The sequence below is a fragment of the Mixophyes fleayi genome, chromosome 4, assembly GCF_038048845.1.
Source record: "Mixophyes fleayi isolate aMixFle1 chromosome 4, aMixFle1.hap1, whole genome shotgun sequence".
Lineage (NCBI taxonomy): Eukaryota > Metazoa > Chordata > Amphibia > Anura > Limnodynastidae > Mixophyes > Mixophyes fleayi.
The window spans coordinates 290,047,941-290,073,918 of NC_134405.1; the positions used below are offsets into that span (position 1 = coordinate 290,047,941).

The following is a 25,978-nucleotide window of genomic DNA, read 5'->3' on the forward strand; positions in this document are numbered from 1 at the left end:
CTGACCTTTATCACGCTGTCCCCTCTCCTCCGCCCTCTTGTCACGCTGTCCCCTCCTCTGGCCTCTGTCCCCCTCCTCTGGTCATGCTGTCCCCTCTCCTCTGCCCTCTTGTCACGCTGTCCCCTCCTCTGGCCTCTGTCACGCTGTCCACTCTCCTCTGCCCTCTTGTCACGCTGTCCCCTCCTCTGGCCTCTGTCCCCCTCCTCTGGTCATGCTGTCCCCTCTCCTCTGCCCCCTTTTCACGCTGTCCCCTCCTCTGGCCTCTGTCACGCTCCCTATCACTCTGTCCCCTCTGCCGCGGCCAGCCAGAAAAAAACCAAACAAAACATAAACTTACCAATCCGCGCGGCGCCGGTACCCAGCATTCTTTCTCTCTCTCATGCAGCTTGTCAATATAGCTGCGTGACAGAGGAGGAGCAGATGCTGGGTCCCGGCGCCGCACGGATTGGTAAGTTTAAGTTTTGTTTTTGTTTTTTCTGGCTTTCCCGCGGCACCCCTGTGACAGTGCTGCGGCACCCCTGGGAGCCGTGGCGCACACTTTGGGAACCGCCGCTATAGAATATGACAAGATTGAGTGTGGTTTGGGTGACAAGCATGCCTATCCTTATCTGACACAGCTCAGTATACTACTACTACTACTACTACTATTACTACTACTACTGCTACTACTAATAATAATAATACTAATAATAATAATAACAATAAATAATAATTAATTTTGTGTTCATTGGTCATTATGTGCCCAAGAAATACTGTTTTATTGTTTGCTTATCATAAAATGATGTGACTTATATTATATTACCTTTAAGTGAAAATACCTTGTTTCTGGTATTGTATGTAGTATGTGTTTATTTAATAAAAAGATAAGTGCTGAATTTGCAATAACAAGTAATACAAAAATACTTTACCTGATTTAGGCCACTACAATTTAAAATTTTCATTTGGGATTTTTCTCACAGCTAAAATTGTCATGAATTGTTTTTTTTGTATCACTTTGCCTATTTTGTGAGATGCCCTACCACAGGCAGTTGACAGCTCTATATGTGTATGAAACACAATTGTACACTTTTAAAAGTGTACATTTGCACCGTATTTACAAAAAATTTTGTGACAATTTTCAATCTCTTGATACGCCCCCTTGAACAAATGTTCAAATTCTGACATCATAGACCTGCAAGAACATACCTGCAAAATTTACATTGTGCACAGAGAAATGTTGCAGCCTTAAAACAGATAAACCTGTTCTTCTGGTCATGAGAGTAGGAGGTTGCCAGAGAAGCAGTGCTTTAAATCCATGAAGGTTGAAGTCAGTTGATGAAATTTATATGCAACATTTGTTATCATTATCTGCACTTTTTTTTAACACTAGTCTGGCGAATTTGTTGCTGATGTCTCATTTTTATACAATTTAAATATATTTAATTAATATTTTTAATATTTGCACATCTCAAATCACTTTTATAAATCTAACAAATAATTATCATAGTATTACATTTTGTGTGGGGTAGTCTAGTACAATACTTAATGACATGTTTATAGCTTAAGGAGGATAATTAGGAAAATTATATATAATTGTTGACATGATCCATCCTAAAATCTGAAGGCATTTTAGATAGGGGTGTGCACCAGTCACTTTTAGTGTTTTGTGTTTTGTGTTTTGGGTTCTGATTAGCTTGAGGTTTTGGGTTCTGATTTGTTTTGCCAAAACACCCGACGAAAGGTTTTGGTTCTGATTTAGGGTTTTGGGTTCTGATTTATTTTTAAAAAAGCATAAAAAGTGCTAAAATCCCGGTTTTTGTTTTTTTTTCACTCCTACGCTATTATTAACCTCAATAACATTCCATAAGAATCATTTCCACTAATTTCCAGTCTATTCTGAACACCTCACAGCTATCTGGACTGCGTAGTGGAGTGGCCCCGGTACCCAATTTGGTACCGGGGCCACAATACCTCCTCCAACTGGTCTGAATTCCACTGCACAGATGGCTGCTCCTACATCCTCTGCAGCATATAGAGGGTGTAGTTCGAGTGCGTCACTACCTCTTGTTTTCGACGATGACCGGTTATTTTCATTAATTTTTGATTTGGCAGCAACAGTCAACGTATTTTAATATCTGATACGCATCTATCTGGACTGCGTAGTGGAGTGGCCCCGGTACCCAATTTGGTACCGGGACCACAATACCTCCTCCAACTGGTCTGAATTCCACTGTACAGATGGCTGCTCCTACATCCTCCAACTGGTCTGAATTCCACTGCACAGATGGCAGACACCGGATGCACATCTAACACCAACATAGCTGTTAAGGCCGCAGTTATTTTTGGGTACAGCAGCAACAGAGAACGTAGTTTGACTTTTAAATAGCAGTACCTAGTTTTTTTGGTACAGCAGCAACAGTGAACGTAGTTTGACTTTGAAATAGCAGTACCTAGTATTTTTGGGTACAGCAGCAACAGAGAACGTAGTTTGACTTTTAAATAGCAGTACCTAGTATTTTTGGGTACAGCAGCAACAGAGAACGTAGTTTGACTTTTAAATAGCAGTACCTGGTTTTTTTTGGTACAGCAGCAACAGAGAATGTAGTTTGAATTTTAAATAGCAGTACCTAGTATTTTTGGGTACAGCAGCAACAGTGAACGTAGTTTGACTTTGAAATATCAGTACCTAGTATTTTTTGGTACAGCAGCAACAGTGAACGTAGTTTGACTTTTAAATAGCAGTACCTAGTATTTTTGGGTACAGCAGCAACAGAGAACGTAGTTTGACTTTTAAATAGCAGTACCTGTTTTTTTTTTGGTACAGCAGCAACAGAGAACGTAGTTTGACTTTTAAATAGCAGTACCTAGTATTTTTTGGTACAGCAGCAACAGTGAACATAGTTTGACTTTGAAATATCAGTACCTAGTATTTTTTAACTAATTTTTTTATATATTTTTTCAATTATTTTTGTATAATTTTTTTTTTAATTTTTATATATTTTTTTTAATTATTTTTGTATAGGTTTTTTATTAATTTTTTTTTTATTTTTTATAACTTTTTTAATAATTTTGAAATAACAATGCCCTTAGCAGAACAGAGCACAGGACACAGGCTGCACCACTGGACTCAGCAGGACAGAGCACAGGACACAGCACCACTGGATTCAGCAGGACAGAGCACAGGACAAAAGCACCACTGGACTCAGCAGGACAGAGCACTGGACAAAGCACCACTTGACTCAGCAGGACAGAGCACTGTACAAAGCACAACGAACCACTAAACTGATCAGGAGCTCCCTAACTACAACATCCCTCATGAGTGATCACAGCCAGAATGAAGATGGCGCCCGCAAGATGAGTATTTATTACATCCGAGTCTCGCGAGATCCGACGCGAGACTTGGATCAAATTTTTCTGTAGCTTCTGAGTACATGAATAATTGTTTAGATATATTAAGGAGAGCCCTCAAGTGGATAAGTGTGTTTGTACTCATCTGGTGATTGGCTGAGCTACTTTCCATCTTGAAATTCTAGGTTACCCAGAAGTGGGAGAAAATAGAGAGAGCATGGTGAACTTTATGAGTTTTATCCGTCTTCCAGGTTCTGCAAGTGTCATTAATGAGGATGTCTATCTTGAGCTCTTTCTATATTGAGTTTTTGTTTAGGGGAATGTGAAGAGTATAATTGAGAGAAAGAGGGGTGCAGAATTGAGTGCCCAGAAAGATATTTTTGTTCTTAATCCATTCTGTGTCGAAATGAAGTTGGCCACATTATAGAACTGGAGATTTGGCAGAAAAATTCCTCCCTTTTGGGGCAATTGTTTAATCCAAACATGCTAATTCTATCCTTTTTGTCTGCAAAATATATTCTCTGTTGGTTTTGTTAAGTCTTTGTAGATCTGATTTTTTAATCAAATGTGGGGTTATCTACGTAATATCTAGGATTTCAGAAAATTTGGACATTTTAATTACATTGTACTGACCCAGGAAGTTGATACCAAGATCCTGCCTAAAACTTAATTCCATTTTGATTTTTTTGCATGACTGATTAAACATTGTTGGTGTATAACTGATTGGTGTGTGATGGCAGATTTATCCCCAAATAAGTGAGATATTTTTAGGGCCATTGGACCAAGAAGTGTCGTGTCAACCTTGTTTCACCTGTCCATACATTGCTAATTTTTTGGATTTGTCATGATTAACTGAAAACACAGAAAATGTGCTAAAGTTATCAATTATATCTATTATTTGTGATATGGACTGTTTAGGATTAGGTGTAAAAAGGAATAAATTATCTGCAAATGCAGTGATTTCCATTTCTCTTTTTTTTCACCAAAAATATTATTAAGTGTTTTTGTGGCAGCAAATGCCTAATAAGGGGATCTATAGCTAGGTTAAAAAGAAGTGGGGAAAGGGAACATTCTTGTTTGGTACCTCTGTGCAAAGATAATGTGTTTTAGTTTACGTTATTGACTTTCATGAACGCAGACGGGTATATGGTGTTTCAAATGTTTGTAAAGATCAGTCCAAAGTAATGAAATTTCCTCAGGCAGATGACGTGGAGCCATGCAATTTATCAAATGCCTTTTCATTTCAAGTTCTCCCAGAACAATGTTGTGTCTTCTATGTCATCAGTGTTGTCTTCAACAGAGTTGTGCAGACTGGAGAAAGTGGTTAAAGATTTAAGACTGGTACAGGTACCTTGGAAACCTTCCATTTCTTGTGTAGTATTTACGTATGTCTAATTTGAAAGTCATGATTATTGGGGCATGATCTGAAATGATAATATCTTTGATATTTGTTGCACACCTTTTTCTTAAATAAAGCCATATGAGTTACACATATTCATCTAAATCTTCACATAAGAGTCTGGACCATCGAATGCCATTTTTAAGTCACAAAATCATGGAAAGAAGTAAAAAAGTGGAGCTCTCTTTCTCAACCAGGATTAAGGTATGAACAGCTATTGTGCTGAGACTGCACAATACTCCTAGGCACCAAAACAGAAGGAAGGAAACCAGGGGGTGAAGCTCTCCCAGTCCATCTTCATCCCCTAAGGATCAGCATTTTAAGAAGGTCCTACAAGGGGTCCAAAGGAGTGGTGGATGTTCTAATGAGTCTGATATTGGAGTCCTGTGTTCTATCAGCTTGATTAGCACATCTTCATTGGAAAAATTTACAATGGAAAAACTCTGCTCAATTGGGAGCTCCTTGTTCACCTGGTGTGCCTACTGGTGAAGGGTCACTCGGATGCAGGTCCCTACTACCTTGGTAGATTTGGCTGATCATTCGGAACTAGAAAAGTTAAGACGATTGCCAAGAATTTGGCTGGGTGTTGCCATTGATGTCTAAGGGACTAGCAACTGGTACTGGAATGCTGGGTTTTGGATCCCATTTTTTTTCTAAAATACCTTTTTTTTTTATAGAATCACATATTTTTGCTTTTATTTCCCCTTACTTTATTATTAACCTCAATAACACTAATTTCCAGTCATTTGCAGTCAATTTTGACTACCTCACAGGTCACAATATGATTTTCATACACGTTCAAATAAACACTGCAGTGACCTGGCTGGATGCTAAGTGACAGAGCAATGACTCAAACACGCGGCAGTTCATAGCACATCTAGGAAACATTGGCACACAGCATTGGCAGAAAAGAAAAGTGGTGCAAAATGGAATTGTCCTTGAATCATGAAATCAGCTATGGTTCAGTCAATCGCTCCACCCGTTCCTTGGATAACTGTTGTAATTCTGCAGCTAATACATGCCGACGAGCCCTGCCCCCACCCCTCCCCGGGATCTGTGCTTTTATCAGACCCAGACCAGTCTAGGGTGCCAGACAATGCACTAAAAAGAGCCATTGTAATTCACAGCAAAAATCAAGTTCATCACTGAGCTTTGTGTAATACTGATGAAACAGCAGCAAAGTGGAAGGTAATACATATACATGTCTATTTAGACATCCATGCTTACATTACTTCTGCAAGCAACGTTATCCTTTGTTAATAAAACTGTTGTCTTTATACCATTCAAAAAAAGAAAAAATAATCCTCCACCATTCTTTGGATGTTGATAGTTGATAGTAGGGTCAGGTGGAGTTACAGCAGAAGTGTCAATAATTCTGGTCAATTCTTTTAAAGGAAGACAAGACCAGATGTGAAAAATGTGGTGCTGAGTCATCTGCATCATCAATGGGTGTCTAAGATTTTTGCAAAGCACACGACAGTATATAGCACATGTAGGTAACATTGGCATACAGCAGTAGCTGAAAGGAAAAGAGGTGCAAACTTATGTTGGATCTTAAAAAGGACATGCACACTTTAACAAATCAAGCACTTCAGGGACAAGGAGTGCCAATTTTGAGGCTGATGTGCTTGGTTTATTTGGGCCCCCACAAAACAAGCTAACAATAGGCTAAGGCACCTAAGGTAACAGTGCTGTTAATGAACTCTACTGTGACAAGGTGTTGTTGTCACCATCCTCAGCCTCATCCTCACCCTCATCAGTTTGTACATCATCTTCACACGTTATTAATTCATCACCACTGGAATCCACCATTATAGAAGTCTCAGTATTTTGATGTAATTGGTGGGAAAGGCCTTCCTCGTGGAAATTGAAGTTAATTTTTGTGAACATCACATTTTGAGGAAATAGCCTCCTACGCCGATCACTGACAAGGTTCCCGGCTGTGCTGAAAACTCTTTCCAAGTACAGACTGGAGGGTGGGCAGCTTAGACAGTGGAAAGTGAGTTGGCACATGGGTCTCCAAATTCCCTTTTTTTCTCCCAGTATGTAAAGGGACTGTCTGATGTGTCTATTTCTATGCTGTTGTTAAAATAATCCTCTACCATCCTTTGGATGTTGATAGTAGGATCAGGTGGAGTTACGGCAGAGGTGTCCCGTTTTTTGGTCAATTCTTTTAGACCAGACCAGATGACTAAAATGTTGTACTGAGTCATCTGCATCATCCCTGGGTCTCTTGGGAAAGCTAATCTTTTTCCTAGCAACAGTTGAGTGAAAAACTGAAGGTGGAGACGCCGTCCTATCACATAACACTTGAGCTGTCATCTTGCTCACCAGGAGCTCCTTGCATCTCTTGAGATGTGGGTCAGTAGGAAACAAAGAGGAGACATAGCTCTTAAACCTAGGATCAGGAACAGTTGCCAAAATGTAGTGATCCAATTTCAAGATTTTGATAACTCTTGGATCCTGGCGAAGCGAATAAAGTACTTAATCTACAAGTCCGATGTACTTAGTGTAATTGCTTTGTTTCAACTCCTCCTTCAGTTTCTCAAGCTGCTTTTCCAAAAGTTTAATTAAGGGAATCATTTGACTCAAGCTAGCAGTGTCTGAAGTCATTTCACAGGTGACTACTTCAAATGGTTTCTGCACCTTGCACAACACGGAAAGTATTCTCCACTGTGCTTGAGTAAAATACATCCCCCCTCCATTCCCAATGTCATGGCTTGTGGAGTATGCGTGGATGACTTTTTCGCTGTTTCTCCTTCCGCAGAAGCATATACAGGGTGGAAATCCATCTTGTCACCACCTCTTGCTTCAGTTGGTGGCAGGGCAAATTAAATTGCTCTTGTAGCTGCTGCAATCTCTTACATGCTGTTGCCGAATGCTGCAAATGTCCAGATATTTTACGGGCCACAAACAGCATCTCCTGCACGTCCCTGTCATTTTTAAAAAAGCTCTGCAACACCAAGTTTATTGTGTGAGCAAAACAGGGAATGTGATGGAATTCACCCAGCTGTAATGCTCTCACAATATTGGTGGCATTATCAGAAATGACATATCCTGAGGAGAGTTCAAGCGGGATAAGCTATGTTGCAATGACATCCCTTAGTTTATGTAACAGATTGTCAGCTGTATGCCTCTTAGTGATGCCGGTGATACACAGAGTAGCCTGCCTCTGAGAAATGTGACATACTTGGGTAAATGCTGCTGTTGTTCATGCTGGTGAAGGCGAATCACCAACCCAGTGGGCTGTCACAGTAATATAATCTTTAGTTTGCCAAGTTCCGCTTGTCCACATATCTGTGGTTAAGTGTACAGTGGGTAGAATGGCATTTTGTATCCCAATAACTACATTTTTCAAACTTTCTGGTAGAGGTAAGGAATAGCTTTTCTAGTAAAATGGTGTTGTGATGGAATTTGGTAACGGGGAAACAAGTCCTCAAGTAACTGTCTAAAACCAGCTGCATTAGGGGATATTGGATGCAGATCTAATACTAGCATAGTCGCCATGGCGTCTGTGATACACTTTGTGACAGCTTTTATACTTGCTTCCTCTTGCAAAGGTTTGTTTAACAGTCAATTGTTGTAAACTCCTAGTAGTCTTCCTCTTGGTATGCTTCTGGGATGAAGATTCACTCCCAGCAGCAGCAGCAGCATTATGACTAATGCTCAAGAAATCTTCTGAGGAATCCAGGACAGTGGAAGAGTTATCTAGTCTTAGCAAATTGGATGCAGTACAAACTTCGATCACTACTGAATATATTGATGAGGAAGGTGTTGTGGGTGTAGATTGCAGGTGTCGGGATCTAGCTGAGAGAAGGGACCTAGCTGATGATGGACTGCTTGTTGTTATTTTTCTAGCATAAGTATATGATTTTCCGAACAGCTTGCCATGAACTTGCTTCAAATGGAGTAAAATGGATTAGGTGCCTAGATGGTTAAGGTCCCCAACTCTTCTGAGTGTGGCTTTACAAATGCGACAAATGACTAGACAACTGTTGTCAGAATTTGGGTAAAAATAATTCCACAAATAAGAGGTGGATTTTTTGGTCTTTACAATGGCTTTCTTCTTATCACCTGCAAGAACTGCTTCCACTGGTGCAGGACTTACACAAACAACATCATCCTCATCAACATGCTCATTAGTGCCCCAGTCAGCTACACAAAAATCCCCCCATCCTGTTGTAATTCCAAAGTGGCATCCTCAATTTGTGTATCACCAGCTACACTTGGGCTCTTCATGCACACATTTGAAGATCTGCTGAAAGGGGTCTATTTTATAGGTAAACAATCGGAAAAGTCAGGATTACACATAGCACTCGTGGATAGACTCTCTTCAGGTATTTGTGTCATTCCTGAATCTGAACATACATTTTCCTCTAATGCCTTACTATTTTCTTCCAGCTCTGCTTTAACACGTAAAAATATTTAGACAGCACTTTTGGAGTCCGAATGACAAAGTCTTGCTTGGTCAAGACTGACCTTATGAGAAGATGCCTCAGTGACAGTTGCAGAACTAGCAGTCATAGAGAAAGGCGAAGGCTTCATTGTTTTCCATGCCACTGCGTGTGTAGAATATCATGTTGTCAATTATACTTTATTCTGCAGATAACTTTGCCTGGATTACATGTATTTTTTCTTGACCAAGGTAAAAGGTGTATTTTTCTCCCACTTAACTTCCTACCTTTTTCTGCCTCCCTCCCCTCTTCCCCCTCCCCTGAATCTGCCTCCAACCCCCCTTCTCTCCCTCTCACCCCTGTGTCTCTCTGTCTGTCTACCCCTCCCCTTAGATTGTACGCTGCCTTGAGCAGGGCCATCTCTCCTCCTGTTTCCTGCACCTTTAACTCTGCTCTCCAGCTACCTTTCCCCCCACCCCCTGGGGGTCTCCCCGTCATCCGCGCCCTTCCTCTTGGGCTCCGGCACCTGCTGGTCTTCCCTCCCCCCTCTCTCTAGTTGTGCTTTGAGCTTACTGAGTTACTGTGCTTATTGTTTACTGTACCGTGCCGCCCCACCTTGTATTGTACTTGTTTGTCTCTGTATGGCGCTACGGACACTAAGTGGCGCCTTATAAATAAAAATTAATAATAATAATAATAAAATAATAATTTTTACATTTTTGTTTCACTGACTTAAAAACACTATGCACTTTAAGATAGGCTTTAGCAGATGACGTAGAGGGATTACTATCATCATGACTGGTGCCAGCAGCTGCTTGGTGCTCCTGGTCTTCTGTGCACTGCTGTGAATCCATTTTGATAACACAGTACAATGTAACTGCAGATAAAGAACAACACTGCCAGTCCTATTATTTGTATTTCAGCAATGTCAATTAGCAATGGAGCAATGTATCTCTCCTTTTTGTGTATTACCTATATAACACAGTACAATATGACTGCAGGTTTAGAAGACCAAGCATGCCAGCCCTATTATTTCTATTTCAGCAATGACAATTAGCAATGGAACAATGGACCTCTCCTCTTTGTGTGTTACCTATATAACTCCGTACAATTTGACTGCAGATTTAGACCAAGAGTGCCAGGTCTATTATTTCTATTTCAGCAATGGCAATTAGCAATGAAGCAATGGAGATCTCCTGAATGTCACTTTAAAGAACACTGCTACCCCTCCCCTTTCTTTTCTACCTATGATGCTGCCCAACTGCACTAGAGACTGCCAAGAACTGTGCTACCCCTTCTGTGTCCCTATGTGAAATGGCACTGGATAGTACTTATAGAGTCCAAAACTTGTGAGATCCGATGACACAATAATGTCATTTTGCCTCGCTTTCAATTCCGAGGGCGCGCAAAAGTACCGAGCCGGCCCGGCTCAGTACTCGAATCTGCTAAGTTTGGATGTGTTCGGTTCTCAGGAACCGAGCCTTCACATTTCTTTTAACAACCCTCTACTGTGCCTTCAGGCCAAAGCACGTGTTTGTCACTTTTGAAATGATAACTTAATTTAATATTTCCTTTCCTTCTTTCTTACACAAACACATTTCCTCCACCATGGCTACAATACATTCCCAATACACAAATGAAACACAGTATTAAAATCAGTACATTTGCAATGATAAAAAATAGGTGCACCGCATTAATAATTTAAATATGTTTATACAATAAATTATTTGTAAGTGATCCAACCACTTCGATGTTTAGTGTAAAGTAGCTGGCTCATTAGAACAGACAATCTAAACTTCTGACATCATACACAGCTACAGCTTATCTTGATGCAATATTAACATATGAAAACCCCAAAGTTTTTTCATTTGGACTCTTTAATTTTCTTTTGACCCAAAACCACAATAACATTGAGTAAATCCATGTTAAAGGAGATGGACAATCAAATAGTGAACATTAACCAAAAACAACAAATATGTATTTGCAAGGTTCACATTTTTTTTTTTTACTATTAACCATGCTGTATATCAACATAATTTAGCAATATATTGTGTTTACTAACATGAGCATCTACTTTTTGTTTTCTTCTCTCATGGCTCTTCTTGAAGATCCATACACTGACCCTTTAGCCCACTCCCACCTAGTGTACACGCTGTGATTTGTGAGGTTGTGGTGGCAGAAGGTGCTGGTGTGCTTATTGTCTACTTTCAGAAGTTTAATGGGCTAACTAACCTAGCAATTATTGATAAAAAATTTTAAATGAATGAAATCCCCTGCCAGGGCATTTAATGCTGCTGTAATTTTCAACAATTTATTATCTATGTGTTTCATTATATTTTCCAGAAAATTTTAAGCATTGTTTTGAATGGACAGGTATCTTAAACCTTTATTTTCATGTGATGAGGGATTTGGCTCATATGTTGTCTTTGGGGCTCCATAAATATTATTTGTATGCCCCTAACTTCATCAATAGCTGCTGACATGTTTATTACATGGTTCTTGAGTGATGGAGTAATGGCTTCCTGGTCAGGCTGCTGACATGGTTGTGTTTCTGCTGGTGCAGATGGGGCAGAGAACTCTTCAACAAATTGTAGAATTATGAGAGGGTCTTTCTCTGTCATTGCAGGTGCATCAACATCATGAACAGGTTGCTGCTGTACAGTGTAGTTGGAATGTCACTGTGACGTTCCTATAGATTAAAATATGTTCATTAGCACAAATGTTTGGACCACAATATATGTAACATTTGTTTGTTTTCCACACATTTTTCCCCTTTTTGAGTAATCAAGCTCAATAATATAACAGTATTTTAAAGTGGACTCACCTGCTACCTCCTCATTTAAGGTTTGCTGGGTTGATGCTGATTCAATCACAGGATAAGAATTGGGTTATTTTCTAAAGCTTTATTTCTATGTTTATGGGGAAAAAAAATAACATATCATACACATGACATATTCAAATTATTATGTGTGTCAACCTCTTTACATTTACTTTTACCCATTCTTCATGCTTTTTCAAATAAAAACAATATATAAATATAAAAACTTTTATGGGCAATAGCATAGCTATACTCACCAGTCTGTTGCTGTGACAGGGGCCTGCCAGTCTCCTGCACATAAGTGCCTCAATTATCTTCCATGTTTGGATTTGTTCTTTGTAGCTTTTGTATTTAATTACAAGAGATAGGCCACCACCTGTGGCTGCAGCAACTATCCTCCAAAATTTTCTCCATGATGGCCTTTAATGTCAGAAAAACATTCCCTGCAATGGTCCACAGTATTAATTAAGGGCAAAACTGCATTGACTGTACTAGAAGACTCTGTCCATAGCTGGCATTTGTGAAATCCTAATATTTTTTCCAATCTTAATCTTGACTCTTCAACGCCCTCCACTGTCACTTCCTGTCCTAAATGGGGATCTATCTCTTCCACACTTTCCAAAATATCAAACCCTTTGCTATCTGTCTCCATAGACTATAGAAAATATATAAAAAAAAACACAGAGTAAATAAAAAACTAGACCAACAACTATGACACTCACACCACACTCTTACACAAATAACAAAGTCTGAAATGTAACAAAAAAACACAGAATACAGTAAGGATAATAGCAAACAAATAAGAGACACAATTGTTATTGAACATACTGCCAATCACTGACTACTACTCTCTACTCCAATGTCATCTTATATCTTAGAAATCCACCAATAAAACGGCAAATCAAAACGAATGCGTTCGTATGAAACAACTATCAAATTTGTGTAAAGCACCCATCAGTTTTGGGGTTAAGAAAATGTGAGGTTTAACCTTCCAAAAGTGCTGGATAATAAATCCTGCTGCTTGGCGGAGAAAATTGCCAGCTATGTGCGTCGGTTTCTATACCGCCAGAAAAATGACTGCTTAGCAAATTTACCCCTTGATGCCACAAATGAAGAATCAGTCCAAATATTCTAAAAGCTTTGCTGCAATTCCTATGACTAGAAAGATCCAGATTTGGGGTCACTCCATTTTCAGCTTACAATTTTTATGGGAAATTTAATGCATAAAAAATATTTTCTTAATCCATTTTTCAGAAGAACTTTGTTTTTAAATGGCAACCACTTAAGCTAACCAGATAAAATATACCAACTACATACACACATGACCAAGAGGAGCTTGTTATAACAAATTAGTTAACAAGAGCTTGCAAAAATTAATTTTGTCTGAAATGAGCAAACATGTAAATTTGCCCTACGTATCAAGGTTCACATTTCGAATTTCAGAAGAATGAGTTTTAACCACAAATACTAATGAATTAGCCTATTGTTGGCAGTAATTACCCTATTACAACTTGGTACACCTTAGTTGACAGTCACAGTTAGTAAATGGCTGCCTTGGCCAAGCAGTTTCAGTAGTAATAGTCAGTAATGACTAAATGCTAAAAACCAGCAAAATCTTTAAAAAACATGGTAGAAAAGGGTGATCTATTAAGCCTACACCATCATATTCTTAGCTTGTATCAGTAAAGGGATAAAATAATGTTGCTCTCTGAAGACTACAGCTTCAGGGTTGCAGAACTACTGTACTATTACATTATTGGGGGAAGGGTCACTTTTATTGGAAAAGGTCACCACCAAATATATGGAGTCACTTGAAGCAAGTCCAAGTGGGACTCATATGAAGAGAAGGACTGAGAGACTCTGGGGTCTCAATCTTTAGGTGATCCCCACCATGTCAAACAAATGTAGTCCTGATAAAATATCTTGGCTAAGGTATACACATAGGTCTATTACTGTACACACATCACAGGAGTCAAGTGGCCAGATTACTGTCCTCTAGAGGAATCGCACCACCTTAACCAGGTGCAAGGAACCAAACAAGCTACCATATCATTAAGCATGCCAAGTCAGATCTTTACATCTGGAGAGACATTGTCACCAATCTCCTCAATGCTTCCACCTGTCCCAGTCTTGTTCAGATGCCTCTAGTAAGGAGTCAGTTTTAGTGATGAGAACTTGGAAGACAAAACTGGACAGCTATGACCACCAAGTTCTTTTTTTGGCCTGGATTGTCAGATAACATCATATGATGTTTGTCAGTGACTTGGGCATCACAATCATTTTGCTCTCCTCTAGTCCTTGCAAGTAGTTGGGGAACATTTTGTACTTAGTAGTCCCCCTGCCTGTTCCCAGTAGATAAGGAAAGAGGTACAGTATCCCTAGGTAAAATATAGGCTGTGCTAGTTCTGTTCCACCCCCTAACACCGATAGATAAGTCTAATAACCATAAGACTATTGGGTGAGTGATTCAATGGGACTCTATAAGCTATAAGCTATATTTGTTATAAGCATTCATGATTTCAGACAGGAAGACTGGTACATTTCTGCAGCACAACTCCTGATTGCTTATCGGTATCTACTTGTCCCTCGTCCTTTAAGTTGTTATATGGCTTCATAATCACTCAACCTGTTCTATGATTTTTGGAAGGGGGTTATCTAGACATTATTCTTCCATGGTGAAGTGTGTAGTATAGCATAGAGACTAGTTAGCAGATCATGGGGCTAGACACCAGAGCACACTAGAAAAATATTTTTTTAGGAAATACATTAGGTTTGGTTCTGATGTCCACAGGTCAGAACGAAATCCAGACTGTCCCAAAGCATTTGCTAAACACTATGTATTATCATTGGATAGAAATAGTTGGAGGCTCACTTATCATATAAACAGACTAAAAGAATTGCAAGATCCTGTAGAATTAGTAGAAGCATCTTATTGCTTACCAATGGAGAAAAAAGTAATGTTCCAATGCTTTACCTTGTGGATGTTAAGGGTTATGATGGTATTAAAAATGTTTGCTGAAAAAAACTCCTTAGTGTCACTACACTGGAGCAGATATAGTCGATGCTGCAGTCTTTTAAAAAGCTGGCCAGTAGAAAACCTGGCAGAGCTTCCTTGGTATAGTACTATGTAGTGAGCATAAGCCAATGAGACAGTACACTTACCGAGTCTCACCAGTTTTTGGGTAGACTATACAACTGGAGCTTTATAAGATGCTGGAGTTAGGTGTTATCCGGGCATCTCACACCTTACGGGTAGTCTCTGCTGTTCCCCAAATGGTCAAAACAAGCTGCAGCATTAAAAATATAACAGTGTTTAATGCCTACTCCTTGCCCGTTATTGACACAATATTTGATGAGTCAGCAGGAGCATGATACATTTCAGCCTTTGACTTGAGTATGGGATATTGACAGTTTGCACTGATCCTGGAAGCTTAAGAACAGTTGGCATTCAATACTCTATACAGCTTGTACTAATTAAGGGTCTTGCTATTTGGAAGTAAGAATGTACCTTTCACCTTCCAAGGTATTCTGAAGAAATTATCCAGGCATAGCCCTCTTTGTTAAGAATTGGGATGATCAAATGCAACAGATAAAGCAGTTGTGAGGAAGGATTGGAGAGGTAGGACTAAAACACTTCTCAGACAAATATCAGATGAGAACGTCCAAAATACTGTAACTATGGCTTGTGTGTGTGTGTGTGGGGGGGGGGGGGGGTGGGGAGGGTCTTGGGTATTAGACTGGCATCAGAGTAGGTAATCTGTGACTGGACCTAACCCACATCCCAGAGAATGAAGTCAGAATTCTTAGGGACTGCAGGGTACTTCAGATAGTTTGTTCCTATAGAAATAACAGAATGAAACATTAATTCAGATGCTAAATATTATAACCAAAACAAATACTGAAATAACAAGAAATGACATTTCCAGAAAAGTAATAAAAATATATACACAGTCAATTTCACCAGTCAACAGCTGCACTGATATCTGCACAGAACACAAACATAAAACATCATCGGCAAAGAGGAATAGTAGAGAGAATCCCATCTTCTATGGTTGTGATATCTGTGCAATGTATTAGTTTTAAGTGCAAGACAAAACACTTGATCAACTCCATATCAATTAACGTAAAGTTTTAATCTGTTAAGAACTTCACAGAGTTGGGTTGCAGTATGCAAACTCCCCCTTACAACAGGCATTGCACATTTGCAAGTTCTATGGTGCAAAGAGAATATGATGATGGACTTCAGAGATGTGGAGGACAATGATATGGTCAGGAAAATCATCCCTCACCATGTTCTTGATAAACATACAAGTTCCCATATGAATCCAAAATAAAGAACTCTACAGTAAAGGATTCAGGTGGCTCCCTAATATTGTGAGATGTTTTCCTGACATAGTTTGGGTGTATTAATTTCCTTAGAAGGCAAGGTCAATGCAAATTGTTGCTTAATGGTACTGAGTAGCTTATTATGCTCGCTCCATGCTACAGCATTTCTTTCCTGTCTGGAGGGTTATCTTCAAGCATATCAATTACCCCATCCAAAAAACTTGCGTAGCCACCCATTTATTTCATAAACATCACTCTGATGTTATCCATATGTCATGGTTTTCACAGGCATTAGATCTGAAACTAATTGAGCATTTATGGGATATCCTGGACCAGACACAATATTTTACTACCATCATCAACCAGAAATCAGGTGCATTTAAATTATATTTGAGAAATTACTCTAATAGGATATGAACTTGTGACTCCAGAAATATAAAGCAATTTAACACCTAAGCCAACAGGCTTTTCTAATATCTATGTGGTAGTAATGGAATCTTAATAAAAAAAAACATTAAATAATAATAGCCACTAACATTTACCTTGTGGTACCAAACAAGCCACTAACAAACATGCAACATTGTATCATATATTGTATATTAAGAAAATACAGTTTGACATCATCTTAAGCAGCAAAATGAAATGTGGAGAGTTATTTTCATACATAAAAATTCATACATAAAATTGTGATGCATTTAAATTCCCTTCAAATAGGATTTTAAAAAGTAAAACTGGTACATTAACCAAACTATTTGAGATGGTCTATTCATAGTGAAGTTGGTGTTCTATAAGTGCTATGTTGATGATTTATTAATTATTTAGGACAGGACACCTGACACTGTTTCTGATTTTTTTTACTTTCATAATTGTAACATTTATAATTTGAAATGTACTCATAACTTTCACAATATTATCAACAACTTCCTGTATTACCTCACTTCCTGGACTACCACTAATTTTACTTTTGATTCACGGGCAAAACAGTCATCTCTTCAGATTTTCAAAAAATGGTAGATAGCAATTATCTACACTTTCAAGGCAACCATCACAGACATTGGATAAAAAACACCCCAAAAGGTAAGTTTTATAGGCTTAAGCATAATTGATTTCAAGATGAGACATTTGAGCATCTCTAATGAAAAACACATTTATGGAAAGATATTCTTCCTTCAATATTGTGTGATGACTTTGTATAAACAAATTAAAACATAAGATAGAAATGAACTCTTAGGGTTAAAAAAGAAGGCCAAATATAAACATTTTCATAAGTCAATGATATGATTTGTCTCAAAATATAATATTACATTTTATAAGATTAAAAATTTAATCCAAAATATATTCTACAAAAGTATTTTAAACTAAAACATCTGATCATTGATAATCCTACACTTACCTTTAAAAAGGATAATAATCTAAGAAATATATTAGGCCCTCATTCCTAAAATGTGCTTTGAAAGATATACCGGATATAGCAATGGGGTTACTACAGGGTGATATATATGCAGCAGGTCTATATTCATGACATACAGATTTACTCAAAATAGTGTAACAAATAGTACCTCTAATGTGACAAAATTCAAATTCGTGGATTTTAATAAATTATCAGACCAGCTACATAATCTAAATACTTTAATGCTCTTATATGTTACAGTATATTGGAAGAATCAACAATCTCTCAAAGTTGAGCATACAAGAACATTATTAACAAGATAAATACACATTGTGTATCAAACACTTTAAGCAAGTACATAATTCTGATCCAACAAGCATAAATATTATAGGAGTAACTCATATCAAGCAAACTATGCAATGTGGAGATCAATTGAAAAGATTGTGCCTCTAGGAGGCTTTTCGATGTTTAGGCTACACACTGCATCCAGAAGGCTTCGACAAGACACTAGATGTCATGGTCCGGAAACTGAATAGGAGCCCAGTGGCAGGGAGAACCGTTGGCCAACAGGAGATTATAATATATGAATAGTCAAACGTAGCCGGGTACGGTACACAGAGAGGCAATGAGGTCCAATGGTTAGGGAAGAAGCAAAGTCGAGGGCAAGCCGAGGTCGGTACAAGAGTAATAGATGTCTGTAGGTAAGAGAAGCAACAGGAACAGGAACTAGATCACAGACAAGGAGCACAATAATCAGGCACTGGAGACAGGAACTGGCCAGGCTGTTATAGGAAGCCAAGGGGTGGAGCTAAGGCATGCTGAAACATCAGGAGATAACTAGAACAGATCTGGAACACAGGATAAAGACAAGGATATGTCCAGCAGCCAGAATAGCTCTGTCAGTAGAGCAGCGTCCACAGAGGCAGAAGCCCTGGGTTCAAATCCTGACACTAGAATATTGGTACTAGCAACAAATACAAAAAAGCTTCCTTTTTTACTTTTTGATTATTATTTCAGCCCCTAACTAGACATAACGTATACATATTTTGTTGTTCTCATCTTTGAAGGGCTCTGCTTTATTGAGTTAAGTTTGCTAAACTTTTTCCTGATAAGGCAAAAGAATTATCTTGTCTTTTATTTATACACATTCTTTTTCAAAAAACTGTATTTTTTATGCGCTAGTCTGATAATTTAATTATTCAGCTAATGCGTTTCTAGTCTAATTAATGAAATACTATACTGAAAATGATTATTAGTTTGATCTATTAAGATTCCATTAATACCATGCAGATATTAGAGAAAACAGGGTGGCTTACAGGTTAGCACTGCTAATAAGGAAGTCTCTTTATGTATATAATTTATTATTAATATTCGTGTATTAATTGCTGGTAAAACTATTACAATTATTTTGCAATTTCTGTATCAGTCTATCTCTATTATTATTTGTTAATTTATATGTAGATTGAACTATAATGTTACAACATTTATTTTATCATAATATAATATTATTATGTTATAAGCCAATTCTATTTGTATGTGAAGTCAGCCATTTTAATTTTATTATTTAAGTCTTTTTACCACACTTAATGATGTTCCTGTTGGAGCGACCATTTGGTTACAGCTGCTTTCATATGTTGGTGTAAATTATAGAGTCTTAAGGGAAATTTATTTACTTTTTATTAGAGTTGAAGTTCTTAGGAACCAAAAACTCATGGTGACTCTAGGGTTAGACCACTCTCTGGTATCCATAAACACTGGGTCCCAGGTTTATATTTCCAAGATGAATATGTTTCTCCTGATATAATAGAAAAAAATATATTCACCTTGAAAACAGAAACTTGGTTGAAAAGGTTACAACTTCCTGTAAGCTAATAACTGATTTAAATCGTGGACCCAGTGCTTATGGATACCAGAAAGGGAATTAACACCAGAGCCAGTTGGTCAGCAAAAAAAACAATTTCTGACTAAGCAGCTCCGATTGTAATGGTGGATATTTAAGCATATTGAATAAGTTGTGGTGACCCAGAAAGAGATAGTATGACCAACTGGTCCCTAAATGGCTCAGTTTATATAAGTTTATTCAAGTATATATGTAACCCACTCTTCTTACTTGCCTACCATCTCCACGCTTATAAGGAATTTCCAGTTTTTGACACATTGGTCTCTGTTTCAGAATCAGTCATTTTGCCTTTAGGGTATGCATAAATAGATAAACCAGCTTTTTGGCAGCCTTTGTAAAATGCTGTGTGTCAAATGTGTGTAAAATGTTGTGTGTCACATCACACAAAAACCCCTGCCTCTAAGAGGGCTTGCTTCACCCATATGCCAGGTTTTAAATATCATTTTACAAGGCTCATAATTATCTCATACACATTGGAGCCCAAGGACATGCAATTATTTTTGCTCTATCATTCAGTATCCACCTTCCCTTTCTCCATTACTATGGCCCTTTGTAAAATGTTATTATTGTTATATAATGATTGGTGGAGTGTGAGGCTGCATGGAGGGCAGATTGTGTCTACTAGATGTTGTATACTACACTACACTGTTTTATATTATGTATACGATTGATACATTTAGAATGTTAATTAAGCATACGTTTATTATATAAATTTTCGTTCAGCTGATTTAGAGCAGAAAGGAATTGTATTCCTTGGGTTGAACCAGAAATTACCTTTTTGTGGGGTTTGTTGATGATATTAGTTATAAATAAGTTATTACATTTCTCTATGATACTTGCCACACTATTAGACTCTCTGTGCTATCTACTAAGAAAGTAATAGTAGCACCCACTTTCTTTTAACACCATTCTAGATACCAATTCAAAATCTGTTCCCTATTGCCCTTTGCTGACATTTGCTGTTTTTTAATGTGAACTATGCTGACATCACTTTTGACAACATTGCTCATGAAACATTACCAAATTGAGCTATTTTGATCACTAGTGTGCTGCCAAACATGCCCCAACAGACACTACTCTTTCAAACTTATATACTGTATACAAAAATGCACTTTGAAGACTAACGGCGTGAGTCATTAAGGAGAGCAAAGCATAAAAAAGGAGTAAATTTGCATCTGGGCAAAATCAAGTTGCATTGGAGGGGAAGGTACATTTAAAATATGGGGACAGCTTTATAGTTGGGGCAGGGCATGTCCTAGATCAGCTTTAAATGTCAGTTTAAAAATAAAGCTATCAAGTATTTTTGTGCTAGATGAAAAAACAGCCAGTATTTAACTTATGTGCAAAATAGTGAACTTATTTTCACCCCTTGCATTGTAACTTGGTTTGTTCCAGACAACATTTACTCCTTTTTTTGCCTTACTTTCCTTAATGACTCAAGCCCTAAAGGAACACTAAAGAAATACTAGTCTCAATAGGAAAACCTTTCTCTAATACGCTGTAAACTCTGCAATATTTTTACATAATTTAAAATCTAGGGATTTTAGTGCAGAATTTGATCAAATCGCGAATAACCATCTACCGGAACAGTATAACGGGATTAGCCACAAAGTTCTTAGTGTACAATAATGATGATGATGATGATTGTCAATACTTGCTAACTGCTTCTAATTGACTGATTGCATTGTGAGCCCTGCCAGTGATAGTATTTACTTCATTAGTGTGTCTGCAAAATTACATGAGGGCACAGCCACCTATTTGAAATAGTTAATTGATATTTCCATTTGGACTTTAGCGGGAAAGAAAATTCTTATTTCATTTTTCAATGGGAAAACAACAGATGTTAATATTTAATTCAATTTGCATTTTGATATTGTGTTTGTATTTAAATATATTTTATAGTTCACATCTATTTATTAAGACACTATTTTTACTTATGTATATGACACTACATTATTATATTTTGTAAAAAAAATAGGATACTGCAAATAGCATTTACTGCTAGCACCATGAAGACACATCACTGCACACTTCCACTTATTACTCCTGACGTAAAACTGGTGCATATGTCACTGATGAGCAGTAGGACATATTGTGAGATGTGTCTGACTGAATATATAAGCATATATATGTTTTTTTATATATGCTTCTTTCCTGCTTATAAATGTTCCGAACACTCCATGAACCCCGTTGTTGTTTTCTTGATAAAAGTCCATAATTAGACCGAAATGCTGATGTACTAACAAAAGACCTGAGAGTTCCTTTTTTCTAATTTGTGTGTAGACACACTTTTACAGTCATAGAGGCATATCCTTATGCACTCAGGAATAAGAAGGAAAGGGGTCATTCCATAGTGCAATCCAAGATTTTTATTCCAAAAATACCAATTAAGTAAAACAGTCATAGAGATTAAAATCAGTAAGAACATATAGAGAAGATGCAGTATAAACTCACTTCAGGTTATCAACAAGGATAGGGAAGGAATAGAAAACGCCTACGCCATCAGTTTTCTTTTTGTAGACTAGTAGAAATGAAGAATGAAGTGCTTATATAGTCCTTGATTAAATAAGCACTGAGTGAGAGAAAAAGAGGTGTCTGATAATCAACCAATCACCAATATTATCTCTATTAATGACATATTTTATATCTAATAGGAAAGAGTTAGTGATAGAATCTCGTTAGCATAATATCTCCCAATTATGTTAGAAGTAACAAAAAATCTTAGAAAATCCACTATGTGGGGGATGGGTAAGTCCAAAAATATAGACATATCCCTTATTCAATCCCAAATGTCATGTTGGTATTGCGTAAAATAATTTGTTCCTTTGGATGGAAATAAGCCAATAATCACTACAAGGTAGGTACAAGATTAGCCAATCTCTTGGTCTAAAAACAAAGCTTTAGCAGATAAAACACTTTAGTTGACAGTATAAATGTAATTAACCTTTATAGGTCTATTCACAATTGCAGCATGATTTCATATTAATATAGTAGCAAAAAGAGTCCCTCTTCGGAAAACAACTTACTATTGCCATCCAATTAACAGGATTCTTTAGTATATTTTGTCATGACTAAACCCAGCTGGGCATGTGTAACATGTGGATGTGAAAGGATTAATCAAAATCTAATCACCTGTTCTATCAAAGAATGTCTGAAATCCTCCAACAGTTTATCTCTTACTATTAAATAACCCATTCCATCACTAGTAATATTTAGATCAAGTGCTCTTAGAAACTCTTCAGTGATTCTCTGATTTATCTCAAAATACAATCACTACCTAAATTAATCTGAGATATTGCAAACTAAACAGTTCCTTGCCTAAATTCTTTAAGAGCACAAAGACAGAAAATTATTAAATGGAATTTAGTATGACAAAAGTCACAATCTTCACTTAATAAGCTTATTCAAGTATTGTTTTTCTTTTTGTGTAATTGTGCTACCTGTGAGTCTAGAAAGTTTGGACAATTCATCAGCAGAAGATTAAGTCCCAAGAACTCACCATTTCTAAAATCATTATAGCACTTTTAAAACCATTTTCTTTTCGATCTAAACCCCCCGTTACTATGACATTACTGAAGGAAGTGTTGGTATGCTAATCTATTTCATAACTATGCTTTTTTGTTCAAATTTTTCTAATATTAAGTTCTAGACATATGTTATCTCTTTTAAAACCTAACAAAGAAAAATAATGGGTTCATTAAGCTGCTTATGATCTCCCGCACAAATGCATAGGAAATATTAATATAGTATATGATTCCTTGAGGCAATACATTATCAAACTCACAGAAAATAGCACCACACTCAAGAATCTGGCTTCACAAAATGTTCTTCCTTTTTTAATTAATTGCAGAAATTATTGGGGTAATATATAATATTTTAGGACAATATTGACAAAGTTTTTAAAATAGTGCAATTTTTATAAACTATTTCACCAATCATAATATCTCATGAGTACCATGTGCTCATTATTTTATTATTCTGCAGCTATAGACAAACAACATAAATTTTCACCTTGCTAGTTGTTTATATATAATCCCTATTTTATTACATTTATTTAAATCTCAACGCTATAGTGTATTAAAATATTGATAAATATAAAAGTGAAATTATATCTCTTATATAGATGGAAAATACATTTAATCAAATAATCCATTATCCAGTATACAAAAGTAATTGCAGAGTGTCTGAACACATGTATCAAACATTGTTATACTAATAAAATTACTTGAAATATCAGATTTATGTTTTGTAATCTAATTTTATAGCCCTTAAAGTTTCTCCAACATAGCCAAACCCACAAGGGCATTAAAACAATATATGACCTATTTACTGTCATACGTGGCATACATTTTTATTGGTATTAGTTTACATTGTAATACTGATGAGACAAATAAACATATTATTATACTGCTGTGGTGTTCACAGTTTCTACATGGAAACCTCCTATTGTGTAGGGTACATAAGAATCTAGTATGTACAATTGACTCACGAATATCTCCCTTAATCAGCATATCCACAATATTTGGACCTCTTTTATATGAGAATAAGGGTGTCTCTGAAAATAATTTACCATATAATGTATCCTTCTTTAAAATTGGCCAGTATTCATGTATGACAGTTTTAATACGTTTACTTATAATTATATACAAATTGTATACTGCTGCCAGATTTTAACACTTTATTCTGCATAAATACAGATTCTCTAGGTGATATACTAAACTCTTTTAATTTAAATAATTAACTAATAAATGTATTATACCTTTGAGAACAAGTTTATCTAGCATTGCCCTCCTCTCAAATTTTTCAGCATCTGATGTAATCCTAAGGACTCTACTAACACTTTTTGGCAACCCTTTTGCAATCCCTAGTGGGTGACAGCTATCAAAATGAAGCCTATTGTTCTTATCTGTGGGTTTTTGGTACAAATATGTTGGGGTGACCTTCTGTATTGCTATACAGATGTATAATTACCTGCAATTGACAAGTCAATGTTAGTATATATCAGATGTAGTAGCAGCAGTGTTGATGTATTGATTGATCAGAGCTCAGCAATAAGATACCACACAGAGTGTCTGGTATCTAAATTAAACTGGCTTTACTAATTGAAATAGCTCATATTTTATAAACATTAATCACGTCAATGGAAAATATTAATCACATCAGTGGAAATATTAATAAGGAAATTAAAAGTTTCTAAATCCTAAAAATAGGTATGGAACACGGTAGTTGATAACATGGAAAGTTTCTATAACATAAAATAAGTATGGACTACAGTAGTGGTCAAGCTTAGTAATTTCAAAAGAATGCTAAATATCATCAAGTTCCTTATTAATTCTTGAATGAGGATCCTTGAGGCTGGCATAACTTCTTGATTCTGCAAAGTTTCGCTTTAGCAGATGCTCTGGCAACTTCCTTTGTTCCTTTGCGGTTGGCTGCTTGATTCCAGACAGGATATTAACACAAAGTATCTGAATTAGATTTAAAGAAATAAAACATCTTAAATTGATTTAACAAAAACATTATGTGTATTGAAGCATACAAAGCACTATATTTGATAATAGCTCAAAGCTTTATTTCTGATTAGCTTAAGGCCCTTCATTTCTGATTATAGCTTAAGGCCCTAAGTAATAGGATAAGTTTTCCATCATTTTCCTTACTTCATATGAACCTAGAACCCCACAGTCGCTATTCATTATCATATTAATTAGGGCTAAAATTTCCTTCCTAACAGGTATCAAGCGAAAAGGTTAAAGCGACTTTGTTAGTGACAACTTTTCACAATGACACAAGGCTTGTCCTTTAGTCAGAGCAAAGGTAATAACCATTCGGCACTCCGGCTGCCGTAACCTAATCACAACCTTCTATGATTCTATTGTCAAGTGGGTTTCTCTCCATATGTTTCATAAATGTTATCCTCAGGTATTCTCCTTCCATCTCTGGATAGTCTTCATCTCTCATAAATGTTATCCACTGTCCTCCTTCTTGTCTGTTCCCATCACCTCAACATCCTTTTGTTGCTCATTTTCACACAGCTGGCTACACAGCAGACCCCTAGTTTAAAAAGTAAATAAGAAATCAGTAGAACACCCATTGCTTTTGCCAGAAAAGTGAGAATTGCAGCAATCCAACCACCCAGACCAGAAAACCAATTGGCTGGATTCATCCATCCAAATGCTTTGTCCCACCATGCATCATTTACAACATCAGGGTCATAATTAGTTTTTCTAAATTCTTCCTTCAACATTTCAATCTGGTCTATATAGTGTGATATAGTGTCTCAGGATTTTCATCAGTGATATTGGGGATGAAATTACAGCAGCGTGTTCCAAACTCTGTCTCTAATGTAAAACAATACCCTCCTGACTGTGCTGTCAGATAGTCTAAGACCAGTTGGTTGTTGTGCAAGCTGCGTTTTTAAAGCTTG

The 25,978-nt window shown here is 37.0% G+C and overlaps 1 long non-coding RNA gene across 1 annotated transcript in view; it reads right to left on the reverse strand.

Moving 5' to 3' along the window:
- LOC142150156 (uncharacterized) overlaps nt 1–24,615 on the reverse strand; it is a 31,344-nt gene extending 6,729 nt beyond the window's left edge. The window contains exons 1-2 of the long non-coding RNA XR_012691052.1: nt 24,526–24,615; nt 11,945–12,029 (exon numbers count right to left, since the gene is read on the reverse strand). This is a non-coding gene — a long non-coding RNA (uncharacterized LOC142150156). The remainder of the gene's footprint in view (nt 1–11,944; nt 12,030–24,525) is intronic.
- Nucleotides 24,616–25,978: the final 1,363 nt, after the last annotated feature.